The sequence below is a fragment of the Nicotiana tomentosiformis genome, chromosome 1, assembly GCF_000390325.3.
Source record: "Nicotiana tomentosiformis chromosome 1, ASM39032v3, whole genome shotgun sequence".
Classification (NCBI taxonomy): Eukaryota; Viridiplantae; Streptophyta; class Magnoliopsida; order Solanales; family Solanaceae; genus Nicotiana; species Nicotiana tomentosiformis.
Window position 1 is genome coordinate 46,000,796 of NC_090812.1, and position 12,244 is coordinate 46,013,039.

Genomic DNA, 12,244 nt, shown 5'->3' on the forward strand with positions numbered 1-12,244 from the left:
AGAATGAGAACAATCTTACTATCCCCCGAGCGGTTTTGGTGGCTTCTATTATGGCCGGGTACCCAATCAATGTGGGTGCCATCATGTCGGCCAACATGTCAGAGGTTGTCCGAAAAGGTAAAAGCTCCTACCCATATCCCAACACCCTCACAGAATATTTCACAGATGCAAAGGTGGAGCCGAGGAGTTTTGACACAAAAGTGCAGGCCAAGAAGCCTTTTTCATGGTACTCCTTGCAAGGTCCGAGAAACCCAAAGTTCAAGGGTAAGGCAACTGCCACCGTTGGTCAATCTGATGAGCTATCGGTGGTGGTTACAGATTTTGCTGCTGAGCCATCTACAGCACCCATGCCTTCCACAACAGTCGGTCCTTCCATCGAGACAGCTGATATACCACCACCTTCATCTTCTAGACTATCTGCATCAGTACCAGTGCCGGCATCATCCACTTATCCAATCACTGCGCTACGAGTCTCCCAGGCATTGGCGAGTCTCAACAACTGGATGCAGTCTGCTAGTTCAAAGTTGTCTGATATATCCAGTGATGTTGCAGCACAGTCTTTCACCCCAACATCACCACATGTTCCTCCATCAGTGGAGGAAACATTGAAGAAGATCCTGGAGAACCATAAAACCATTATGGATACACTTGTGGCTCATGGGGTAGCTATTGAGGAGTTGGGCAAGCAGGTAAAGAAGATGAGGAAATATCAGGCTTCAAAGAAGTCACTGGAGAGATTGAGAAAGGAGGTGACAAGGATTGCAGCAGCGGGTGAGTTGCCATTTGACCTACTAATGGAGACAGATCCATCAGTACCAGCAGCACCATCAGCAGAGGCACCAGCTGGCCAGTCTGACGAGCCGGGCCTTGCTGCCCACACTGCCGAGGAGATGCTTTAGATGTTCATCAACCCCGTTGTTCCCCAGCCTGATGATGATTAGATCAAGTTGGAGGAGCCCGAGGGTGGTGATGCTGTCAGTCGCCCTGAGACCACATAGGGAGTTTTCTTTACTCTCTACCCTCCCTTATTCTGATTTTGCTAAGCATTGAGGACAATGCTTATTTTTATTCAGGGGGTGGTCTATTTTGGTCTGATTTGATGACATTTGCCTGTAATAACTTTAATACTCTTTGTCTTTCATCTTTATCTTCTCTTTCATTATGTATATATTCCTCTATCTCTCTTTTGATGTATATATTATATTCCCCTCGGTTTGTATATTCACTTGCCTTACTTTCAGTAGTTTATTTCATAGCTACTTCATTCTGTTTTCTTTATAGTATAGCTTCTTGTTTACTTTAATAGCTTTTTTTGAGTTGTAAGCTTCTTTTTATGTTTAAGTGAACAACAAGCCTTTGGTTTTCTTAATGCCACGGTTCTTTCCAAAGGTTGGTTTTGTGTGAACCGAGTGGCTCTTCCCAATGATGGATGGCGTGACAACCTTTTTAAGGGATCGAGTCCGTTTTTGATGTTTAGGTAAAAATAGTAGTATTAATGAATAAATAAGGGTCAAGCATGCTTCACTTGGTACCAACACACTTAACTACATGCTTATGGTTAAAAATAAGTTTTTGGAAAGAAATGGCTCTAGTTAGTGACATCGTGACTCTTGTGTTGACTTAGGCAATCATCGGGTGGTTTAGTTGAACCATTAGCGATTTCAATCTTGAAAGCGGTTGTTGTGGGACCTCGACTCTATTCTCTTTAACAAACAGGTTGTGTGAGAGGTGAGGTATTTTGTTACAAGTCCAAGTGCCCGTTCGAATGGTCTAGAACTTGCCCCGAATGTGTTTCTAGGCGAAATTCTAAGTTAGCTTGGCTTGAGAAGTGATTGTAGGCTCTCCTTGACCCATTTTGAAACCTTCCATGGCCCACCAATGATATTATTCCTAGTCAACCCTTTTGAACCTAAAGCGTTTTTCATTCGATAACCACGTTACAAGCATTTACCCATTTTATAGCGACCCTCTCTTGGCACCCGAGCTTTCTTTAGCACTCATGAGAAACAAATGGCGAAAACATAAGTTTGGTGGAGAGACGAGGATTTTGAATATTGTATCAAGGCACAAAAAAAGAAAGAAAGAACAAAAAAAAATACAAAAAGAAAGTGAATAATGTGAAAGGGTTGAAAAGATTCAAAAGAAAGCAAAAGTGCAAAGCATGGAGAAAACAAAGAAGGAGAATATGAATAGCATGACCAAGAAAGTGTGATGTCAAGTCTCTTTAGTTCCCCTAAGGAAAAAGAAAATGACTCAAAGAGTCGGCAAAGTATGAGCCAAAAAGAGAAAATGGAGTGCTAAAGGAAAGATGAACCAGTTCCATTCCAATATTTCCCTCCTTAGTCCAAAAGCCTTCAATACATGCCGAAAAATCCCTATGTGATTTCAGGCCGAGTAAGCTTACATTAGTGGTGATATACATGAGGGGCAAGCATATGGTACTTAGAGCCGGGCTTGTGACATTCTTTTGAGAGTGATGAGTGAACCTTTCTCGAATCATTGCATTGAGTGCTTCATTCTTGAGTGAGATGAGCTTACGGAGAGTATAGGAGGAGGAGTTTGGGATCCACAATGACCTACATGAAAGTGTGAACTTCCTTGATAAATAAAATCAACTCTTGATGCGCAAGCGTCACATTAGAGCTATTTGTGCTTTAACATTCAAAACATAGGCTTGTTGATGATTCATGAGTGTGTGGGTAATCGTTGGTCCCAATTGATGTGTGTTTGATTCAACTTAGGCCAGTTGAAATAGCTCTTTCCTTGCGGAGGTGGAAATTACCTTAATTGCTTCAGGACAAGCAAAAGCTTAAGTTTGGGAGAGTTGATAAGTAGGGATTTTGACCACTTATTTGCACTCTTTTACCTTCGTTTTAGCTCAAAAATGCTTAAAGGTATTCCCGAGAACTAATGAAATGAGCTTTCTTGCACGAATATTAGGAAATGAGCCAAAGAGATAAAAATCAACTCAAGGAGGAGTAAAATTTCAATGACCAAAACAAAGCAGAAAAGAGCAAAGTGCGGACCGCACAATACTGTGTGCGGCCGCAGACTATGAAGAACTACTAACAAATTCCCTGCGCAAAGTGCGGAACGCGTAATTATTGTGCGGCCGCAGAAGACGAGGTTTAGAGAGATGGTGCTTTGGGTCCCTGAAGAAGTGCGGACCGCACTATTATTGTATGGTCGCAGAATGTAAAAGTGTGGACTGCACTATTATTGTGCGGCCGTAGAATGTAAAAGTGCGGCCGCACTCATAAATGTGCGGTCCGCAGAAACCTCTCATGTCCAGCTCAAGTCCAAGAGTGCGGCCGCACTCAGAAATGTGCGGTTAGCAAAAATCTGAAGAAGTGCGGCCACACCCAAGAATTGTGCGGCCACAGAAGTCTATCCTGCCAATCCATCTTCAAAGTACGGACCGCACAACCTCCGCAGGAAAAATTTTGTCTGATAATTTCAGTTGGGTATAAATAGATCTTTTATCAAATTTAGGTTAAGTTTTGAACTCCAGAAAGTAGATAGCCGTTTTTCCTTCACTGCTTTGGGAAACTTTATATTAGTTTATCATTTTAACATTGGATTTTCATCCCTTTATCATCTATTATGAGTTTAATCTTATTTTCTTCCTTAGTTTCTTCATTTTTGCCTATGAGTAGCTAAATCTCTAACTAGGGTTGTGACCCAACCCTAGTGTGGGTACCTAATGGGTGTTTGATTTAGGGCTTGTTTAAGGTTGGGTGTATGATATTTAGCCTAGTTCTTGCTTGAATTTAGGAATTAATGGTTGCAAACATTGATTCATGCCTAATTGACTTTGTCTCTACTTGAGAAAGAGAGACTAAGTCTAGGAAAACTTGGATAACAAGAAATTGGGGTAAACTCAAGAAATTGATAGCCCTAATTAAAGGGTTGAATCTACAGATAGTAAGACTCGACTTGAGCATATATCAACGATTTTGTGAATTACCCATTTGGACTTGAGAATGCCAAATTGGGCAAAACCACTTTAACTACCAAGAGGTATCGAGTGGGTAATCGCGTATTGATTGCTATATTACACCCCGACTATAGAAACATGCCCTAAAGCCCACAACCCGTTAGGTAACAACCTAGGTGGAAGTCACATCCCTAGATCTTTTATAAAGTTGAAAAACAACAACACCAAAAATATTGTTCTATAGCTTTACATTTACAAACAATAGCATATATTTTAGAAGTAGAAATAAACAACCAATTATGTGAAAGTGCAATTTTGGCACATCATACAACTAGTCTAGATATATACCTAATCCAATATAAGCTCTCTGTGGAATCGACCCCGACTCACGTTGGGTAATTATAATTGCATCGACTGCTTCACAATCCCAATCAGTGGTGTGAATTTGGGTGACATCAGTGTGTAAGGACAGGAACTCTGGTATAAGATTCCATGCAGTTTGAACAAGTCACCACAACTACTATTAAAAAATTCAGACCCATTGTCAGATCTGAAAAATTTAATCTTTTTACCAAATTGATTAAGAATCATAGAAATAAAAGTCTTGAGCAATTTAGAAACATCAGATTTGACTCTTAATGAGAAGTTCCACGTCCATCTTGAATAGTCATAAACCAAAGTAAGAAAGTATCTCATTCCATTGTAAGTAGTAGCTTTATAAGGTCCCCACACATCCATGTGAACCAAATAAAAAGATTCATCTACTTCTACTATCACTGATTGAAAATGGAACTCTAGTTTGCCTAGCCAATGGGCATACATCACAATGATGTAAAAGAAAATCAGCCTTATTTGTAAAAACAGAAATCTTCCTAAATACTGCCATTGGAACATGGCCTAATCTTCTATGCCAAACTTTTGGACTTCTTTCCTTAACAGCCATACACCTCCTATTTTCCAAAATGTTGCTTTTAGTCGGGCAATCCAACAGATAGAGTCCATCTAGCTCTCTACCAGTCACCTTCATTTTCCCATTGCAAAGGTCCTGAAAAGCACATAATCCAGGAAAGAGCAGACCACAGTAGTTCAGTTCTCTTGTTACTTTGGAGACAGATAAGAGATTAAATTTAAAAGATGGAACACACAACACATATTTGATCACATCACCTCCAGTCAACTGACAATCATTAACATGTGTTATTTGAGCAGAATCACCTGTTGGCAATTGTACATTACCTGAATTTCCTACTTTAACACCATTAAGCAATAATTTGTCATTACTAATCATGTGATTAGTGGCCCCGGTATCAACTATCCATTGAACAATATTAACTTGTGGAAAAATAGGATTACCTGCCAAATGAGCACTAGCATTTAAAGTTGAAACCTTGCTTAGCATATTCAGAAGCATAGAGTATTGCTCCTGAGTGAATGCTGCAGTGGCAATGTTCTCATGCACCACCACATTTGCCTTCTTCTTAGATTTAAAATCATCGGGGTACAATGATCTTATAACAGTTCTCTTTCAAATGCCCTTTCATGCCACAGTAGTCACACTTCATTAGTTTATAGCATCTATCCTTACAATGGCCTCTTAGGCGACAAAACTCACATTCAACATTATAAATCTTCTTAGATTTAGAAGTAGCTCCTACTTGTGATGTAAATAAAGCAGTTGGCTCAATTCCAGTGTTAGCATACTAATTTCCTGCGACTATCTTCTGAATTTTATCTTGAACAATCATAGCATACGCCTGGCTTACAGTAGGCAAACGTGTCTTTAATAGAATCTGACTATGAGCATGGTTGTAGCCCTCATTGAGGCCCATAAGAAACTAATAAAGCCTCTGATGTTATAAATGCTTAAGAAATTCTTTAGATTTAGGACAACCACAAGGAGCAGTCATAAAAGAGTCATACTCGTCCCATAGATCTTTAAATCGAGTAAAATATATTAATACGGAGGATGTGCCCTGAGTAAGAGTAAATATTTCCCTATGCAATTGATATTCACGAGATCCGTTTACCTTGTCAAAATGCTCCTCCAAGGCTGACCAAATGTCATGAGCATTTGAAGAAAGCAGGACTCCAGTCACCAATTCCTTGCTAACATTACACATTATCCATGAAATTACGATTGCATTGCACCGATTGTGATAACCCAAAATGTCTTTTTAATTTAAATATTCACTTATGTATTCTAACACCTTGAAAAGCACTATTTATCATTTGTCGATTTGTGTGCGCAGTCCGTAAATTTTTTCGGAAAGTTTTTATATGAAACATTGATTAAAATGTGAAAAAGAGCTTTAAAACTCACTTAAGTGGACTTCGGTCAATATTTTGATCAAACGGACCCGGATCAGTATTCTAATAATTCTAAAAGCTATGTATGGTAATTTTGGATTTAGGAGTGTGTCCGAAAAATTATTTGAAAGTCCATAGTTAAAATTAGGCTTGAAATGACTAAAATAGAAATTTAAGTTTGAAAGTTTGATCGGGGAGTTGACTTTTTGATATCAAGGTCGGAATCCGATTCTGGAAATTTGAATAGGTCCGTTATGTTATTTATGACTTGTGTGCAAATTTTGAGGTCAATCGTACTTGATTTGATAGGTTTCGGCATCGAATGTAGAAGTTAAAAATTCTTAAGTTCCTTAAGCTTGAATTGTGGTATGATTCTTGGTTTTAACGTCGTTTGAAGTGATTTGATATTTTAACTAAGTTCGTATGATGTTTTAGGACTTATTGGTGTATTTTATTGAGGTCCTGGGGGCCTCGAGTGAGTTTTAGATGGTTAACGGGTTGAATTTTGGACTTGGAACTTTGCTGGAATTTATCTAATGCACTGTCTGGCTTCCTTCTTCACGTTCGCGAGAGAGTTCTCGCGTTCGCGAAGAGGAACTGGAGGCAGGCAAAATTTACCCTTCGCGTTCACGAAGAGGGGACCGCATTCGCGAAGGGTAAATGGCAGTGTTCATTGCGAACGCGTGGGAGTGTTCGCGTTCGCGTAGAAGGGGCGAGGCCTGGCTGGGCAGCAGGCGATAAGGCTTCGCGTTCGCGAAGGGGAGACCGCGTCCGCGAAGGCCAAGTTTGGCAAGGCATCGCGTTTTCCAGACTGCCCTCATGTTCGTGAAGAAGAAAGCTGGGGCAGCACAAAAATGTGCTTCGCGAACGCGAGGGCGATGTCGCGTTCGCGAAGAAGAAATCCCTGAACTAGCAGAACTTAAGTTCTGGAAATGGGATTTCGTCCCATTTTTCATTATTCACGATTTTGAGCTCAGGTAAGGCGATTTTTGGATGATTTTCACGGAAAAGCATTGGGGTAAGTGTTCCTTATCCTATATTTATTATATTTTATTATTCCATACTCATTTATATTATGAATCCGTGAATTTATGGAAGAAAAATTATATTTTTATAAAATCTTCCAAAAATATAAAATGAAGATTTGAAGGTCAATCCGATGTCGGAATTCTATAATTTTTGTATAGTTGAACTCATATCGGAACGGGTGTTCGGATTTCGTGAGGTTTTCCGGGATTCGAGACGTGGGTCTCACTGTCGAGTTTTAACATAAAATTCGGATTTTAATCCGGAAAATTAGAAGATTCATATGGAATTAATTCCTACAATTCGTGTTGAGTATATTGAATTGTTTGTGACTAGATTTGAAGCTTTCAGATACGAATTCGCGAGGCAAAGGTTTATTGGAATCTTGAAATTTGTTGCAAAGCGAGTTAAGTGTCGTGGTTAACCTTGACTTGAGAGAATAGAACCTTTAAATTATTGTTATGTGAAATTCATGTGAACGACGTATAGGCGAGGTGACGAGTGTCTATACGTCGTCAAATTAATTGTTTGCATAATTATTTGTAAATCATAAATTATTTTAAATTATGAATTAATTATTTTTCTCATATTCCTTGCTCAATATTATACCTTAAATCCACGCTATGATTGCTACATGCTTATTTGATTTATGTGACTTAATTGCTACTTGACATTTAGCATACTAATTATTAAATTATCTATTTCCTCCTTAATTTCCACAATTAATTGCTACCTGTCATCACTTATTTCTAAATAATTCATAATTATTATATGTTTGTTGTCTTATAATTTAATATTAATTATTGTATTTATTGGAGTAATTTCTTTTATAAGAATTAGTAAATTATATTGGAGGAGCGGGTTGCACGCCGCAACAGAATTGATTGAAAAGATATATTGAGGATCGAGTTGCACGCCGCAACAGGATTAAATGAAAATGAATATATTGTGGGATCGGGTTGCATGCCGCAACGGAATTGAATATGAATATATTGTGGGATCGGGTTGTACGCCGCAACTGAAACTGATTGAAATAATAATTGGTTATGCCTGTCGAGTTGGCTTCAGCTGTTGAAATGAGTTACCGGTTTTACTTCTTGTATTATTATTATTATTATTATTATTATTGCGTACATGTTAATGTAAGTGACCTGTCTTAGCCTCGTCACTACTTTGCCGAGGTTAGGCTCGGCACTTACTGGGTACATGGGGTTGGTTGTACTCATACTACACTCTGCACTTCTTGGGCAGATACCAGAGTTGGTCCAGTGGTGTACAATAGATTTGCTCGGATTCAGCTATTCGCGGCAGACTTGAGGTATAACTACATGGCGTTCGTAGTTCTGAAGTCCCCTTCCACTTTATCGTAGCTGTGTATTTCTTTCAGACAGCTTCATTTTTATTCAGGCCTTTATTTTTTATTATTCTAGTAGCTCGTGCACTTGTGACATCAGTTCTGAGATGGTATTTATACATCGCTATTATTATGGATTATTTACTTTATTTCTGCATCTGTTTCTTTATTACTAATTAATTTTTAAATTGTTTTAAAATGGCTAATATTATTCTAACGTTGGCTTGCGTAGCAAGTGAAATGTTAGGCGCCATCACGGTCCCGAAGGTGGAAATTTCGGGTCGTGATAGTTGGTATCAGAGCACTAGGTTACTTAGGTCTCACGAGTCACGAGCAAGCTTTGTAGAGTTTGAAGGATTGGTACGGAGATGTTTGTACTTATCTTTCAAAGGCTATGAAGATTAGGAACAATATCACTTCTTTCTTACTCTGTCGTGCGATTTTAATTCTATCACCAATGATTGAACCATTCTATTCTTATTCTCTCGCAGATGGGTGAGAACACGTAATACATATACCGACGGACAAGGACCAGAACCCCCGGTGACAACTATGACCAGGGGTAGAGGTAGAGGCTGAGGTCATTCCAGAGGTCGAGGTAGAGGTAGAGGTAGAGCTCAGTCTAAAGCTCGAGCAGCGGCATCTGTTGTAGAACCTCAAGTGGATTTGGGAGCGGAGGTTTCAGCTCAGACTATACCTGTTGGACCAGTTCAAGTCCCGGAAGGATTCATAGCTACTCCAGTGCTTCAGGACACTCGAGTCCATTTGGTTAGCCTTATGGAGGGCGTGGCCCAGAATGGTACATTTCCAGTGGCACCAGCCGCCTCACAGACTGGGGGAGGAGCATAGACTCCCACTACTCCCGCTCCGAAGCAGATGGCTCCCCAGTATCAAGCTCCAACAGTCCCGCCAGTTGGGGTAGTTCAACCAGTTATTGCAGCACAGGCCGGTGATAGGCCTGCTTTGTCTTCTGAGGCTTTGTTGAGGTTGGGCAAGTTTACCAAGCTATTTCCAATCCATTTCAGTGGTACACTTTCTGAGGACCCACAGGATTTTCTTGACCGCTGCTATGAAGTATTGCAGAACATGGGGATACTCGAAAGCAATGGGATTGATTTTGCTGTGTTTCAGATGATTGGATCCGCCAAGAGGCGGTGGAAAGATTATGTATTTACTAGACCAGTTGGTTCACCTGCACTTACCTGGGAGCAGTTCCCGCACTATTCCTGGAGAAGTTCCTTCCTATCACACAGAGGGAAAATTACCGTAAGAAGTTTGAGCGTCTCCAGTAGGGCAGTATGTCAGCCACTCAGTATGAGACCCATTTTGTAGATCTAGCCCACCATGCTCTTCTTCTGCTTCCTATCGAGAGAGAGAGAGAGGGTGAGGAGGTTCATTGATGGACTCGTTCAACCTATCAAGCTGCTAATGTCGCCAGGCGGATCGAAATGGTTCTTTCACAGGAGAGAGGGCCAGTGCCAGATAAGAGGCCCTGTCATTCTGATAATTTCAGAGGCGCCTCATCTGGAGGCATGGGTACTTATGGTAGGGGTCATCCTCTCAGGCCATGTTATTCAGCACTTCAGGCATCTCACGGTGCTTCAGGGAGTCATGGTCCTATTATGCCTTACTCTGGGGAGCCGACATTTAGTGCACAGCCAGCTCTTATCAGTGCACCACCACTCCAGAGTCACTATGGAGGCTCTCCGACCCGTTCGAGTCAGCTTCAGCTTCAGCAGCCACCACAGTAGGAAAGGTATTATGAGTGTGGGAACATTGGTCACATCAGGAGGCATTGCCCTAGGTCGTTGAGCAACAGATCTCAATAGAATTCTTGTGCCATCATACCGACATCGGTTGCTCCACCGCCCGCCCGACCAGCCAAAGGCAGGGGTCAGACTGTTAGAGGTGGAGGTCAAACTATTAGAGGTGGAGGCCATCGATTTATGGCATGTCCTAGAGATTTAGTTTAGACTAGTAGGGCCCAGCCCCGATTCTACACTTTCCCAGCTAGGCCTGAGGCCGAGTCATCCGATGTCGTGATCACAGGTATTGTTCCAGTTTGCCATAGAGATGCTTCAGTTTTATTTGATCTAGGATCTACTTACTCCTATATGTCCTCCTACTTCGCTTCATATATGGTTGTGCCTCATGATTTTCTGAGTACTTCTGTATGTGTGTTCACGCCGGTGGGAGATTCTATCATTGTAGACCATGTCTATCGTTCGTGTGTTGTTACTATTGAGAGTCTTGAGAGTAGCGTGGATCTTCCACTTCTTGATATGGTAGATTTTGATGTTATCTTGGGAATGGATTGGTTGTCACATTATCATGTTGTATTAGACTATCATGCCAAGACTGTGACCTTAGCCATGCCAGGGTTACCTCAAATATAGTGGAAAGGGACTCTTGGCCATTCCACCAGTAAGGTTATCTCTTACGTGAAATCTCGGCGTATGGTCGAGAAGGGGTGTCTAACCTATTTGGCTTATATTCGCGATCCCAGTACGGATGTTCCTTCTATGGACTTAGTGCCAATTGTTCGTGAATTTCCAGAAGTATTTCCTGCAGATTTTTTGGGGATGCCACCCGACAAGGATATTGATTTCTGTATTAATTTGGCTCCGGGAACCCAGCCCATTTCTATTCCACCATACAGTATGGCCTCGCCGGAGTTGAAAGAATTGAAGGAGCAGTTACAAGACTTGCTTGATCAGGGATTCATTAGACCTAGTGTCTCGTCCTGGGACGCACCAGTGTTGTTTGTGAAGAAGAAAGATGGTTCAATGTGGATGTGTATAGATTATCGGCAGTTGAACAAGGCTACTATCAAGAATAGGTATCCGTTGCCAAGAATTGATGACTTATTCGATCAGCTTCAGGGTGCCAAGGTATTTTCGAAGATTGACATGAGGTCTGGCTATCATCAGTTGAAGATTAGGACATCTGATGTCCCTAAGACAGCTTTCCGGACTCGGTATGGGCATTATGAATTGCTAGTGATGTCATTTGGGCTAATAAATGCCCCAGCAGTATTTATGGATTTAATGAACCGGGTATTCAAACCCTATTTGGATTCTTTCGTGGTTGTATTCATTGATGATATCTTGATTTACTCCAGCAGTCGAGAGGAGCATGAGCAACATCTTCGGATTGTGCTTCAGACTTTAAAAAATAATTAGTTATATGCCAAATTTTCAAAATATGAATTTTGGTTAGACTCAGTTGCCTTTTTTGGACATGTTATATCGGCAGAAGGCATATAAGTGGATCCTAAGAAAGTTGAGGCCTAGACCTACTTCAATTATAGAAATACGAAGTTTTCTGGGTTTGGCAGGTTATTATCGCCGGTTCGTGGAAGGGTTTTCATCTATAGCAAGCCCATTGGCCAAATTGACCCAAAAAGGTGTTCCATTCAGATGGTCAGACAAGTGTGATTTGAGCTTTCAGAAGCTCAAGATTGCTCTGACTACGGCGCCAGTGTTGGTATTGCCCACAGGTTCAGGATCGTACACGGTGTATTGTGATGCATCTCGTATTGGACTTGGTGCAGTATTAATGCAAGATGGAAGAGTGATTGCTTATGCGTCGCGGCAGTTGAAAGTTCACGAGAATAATTA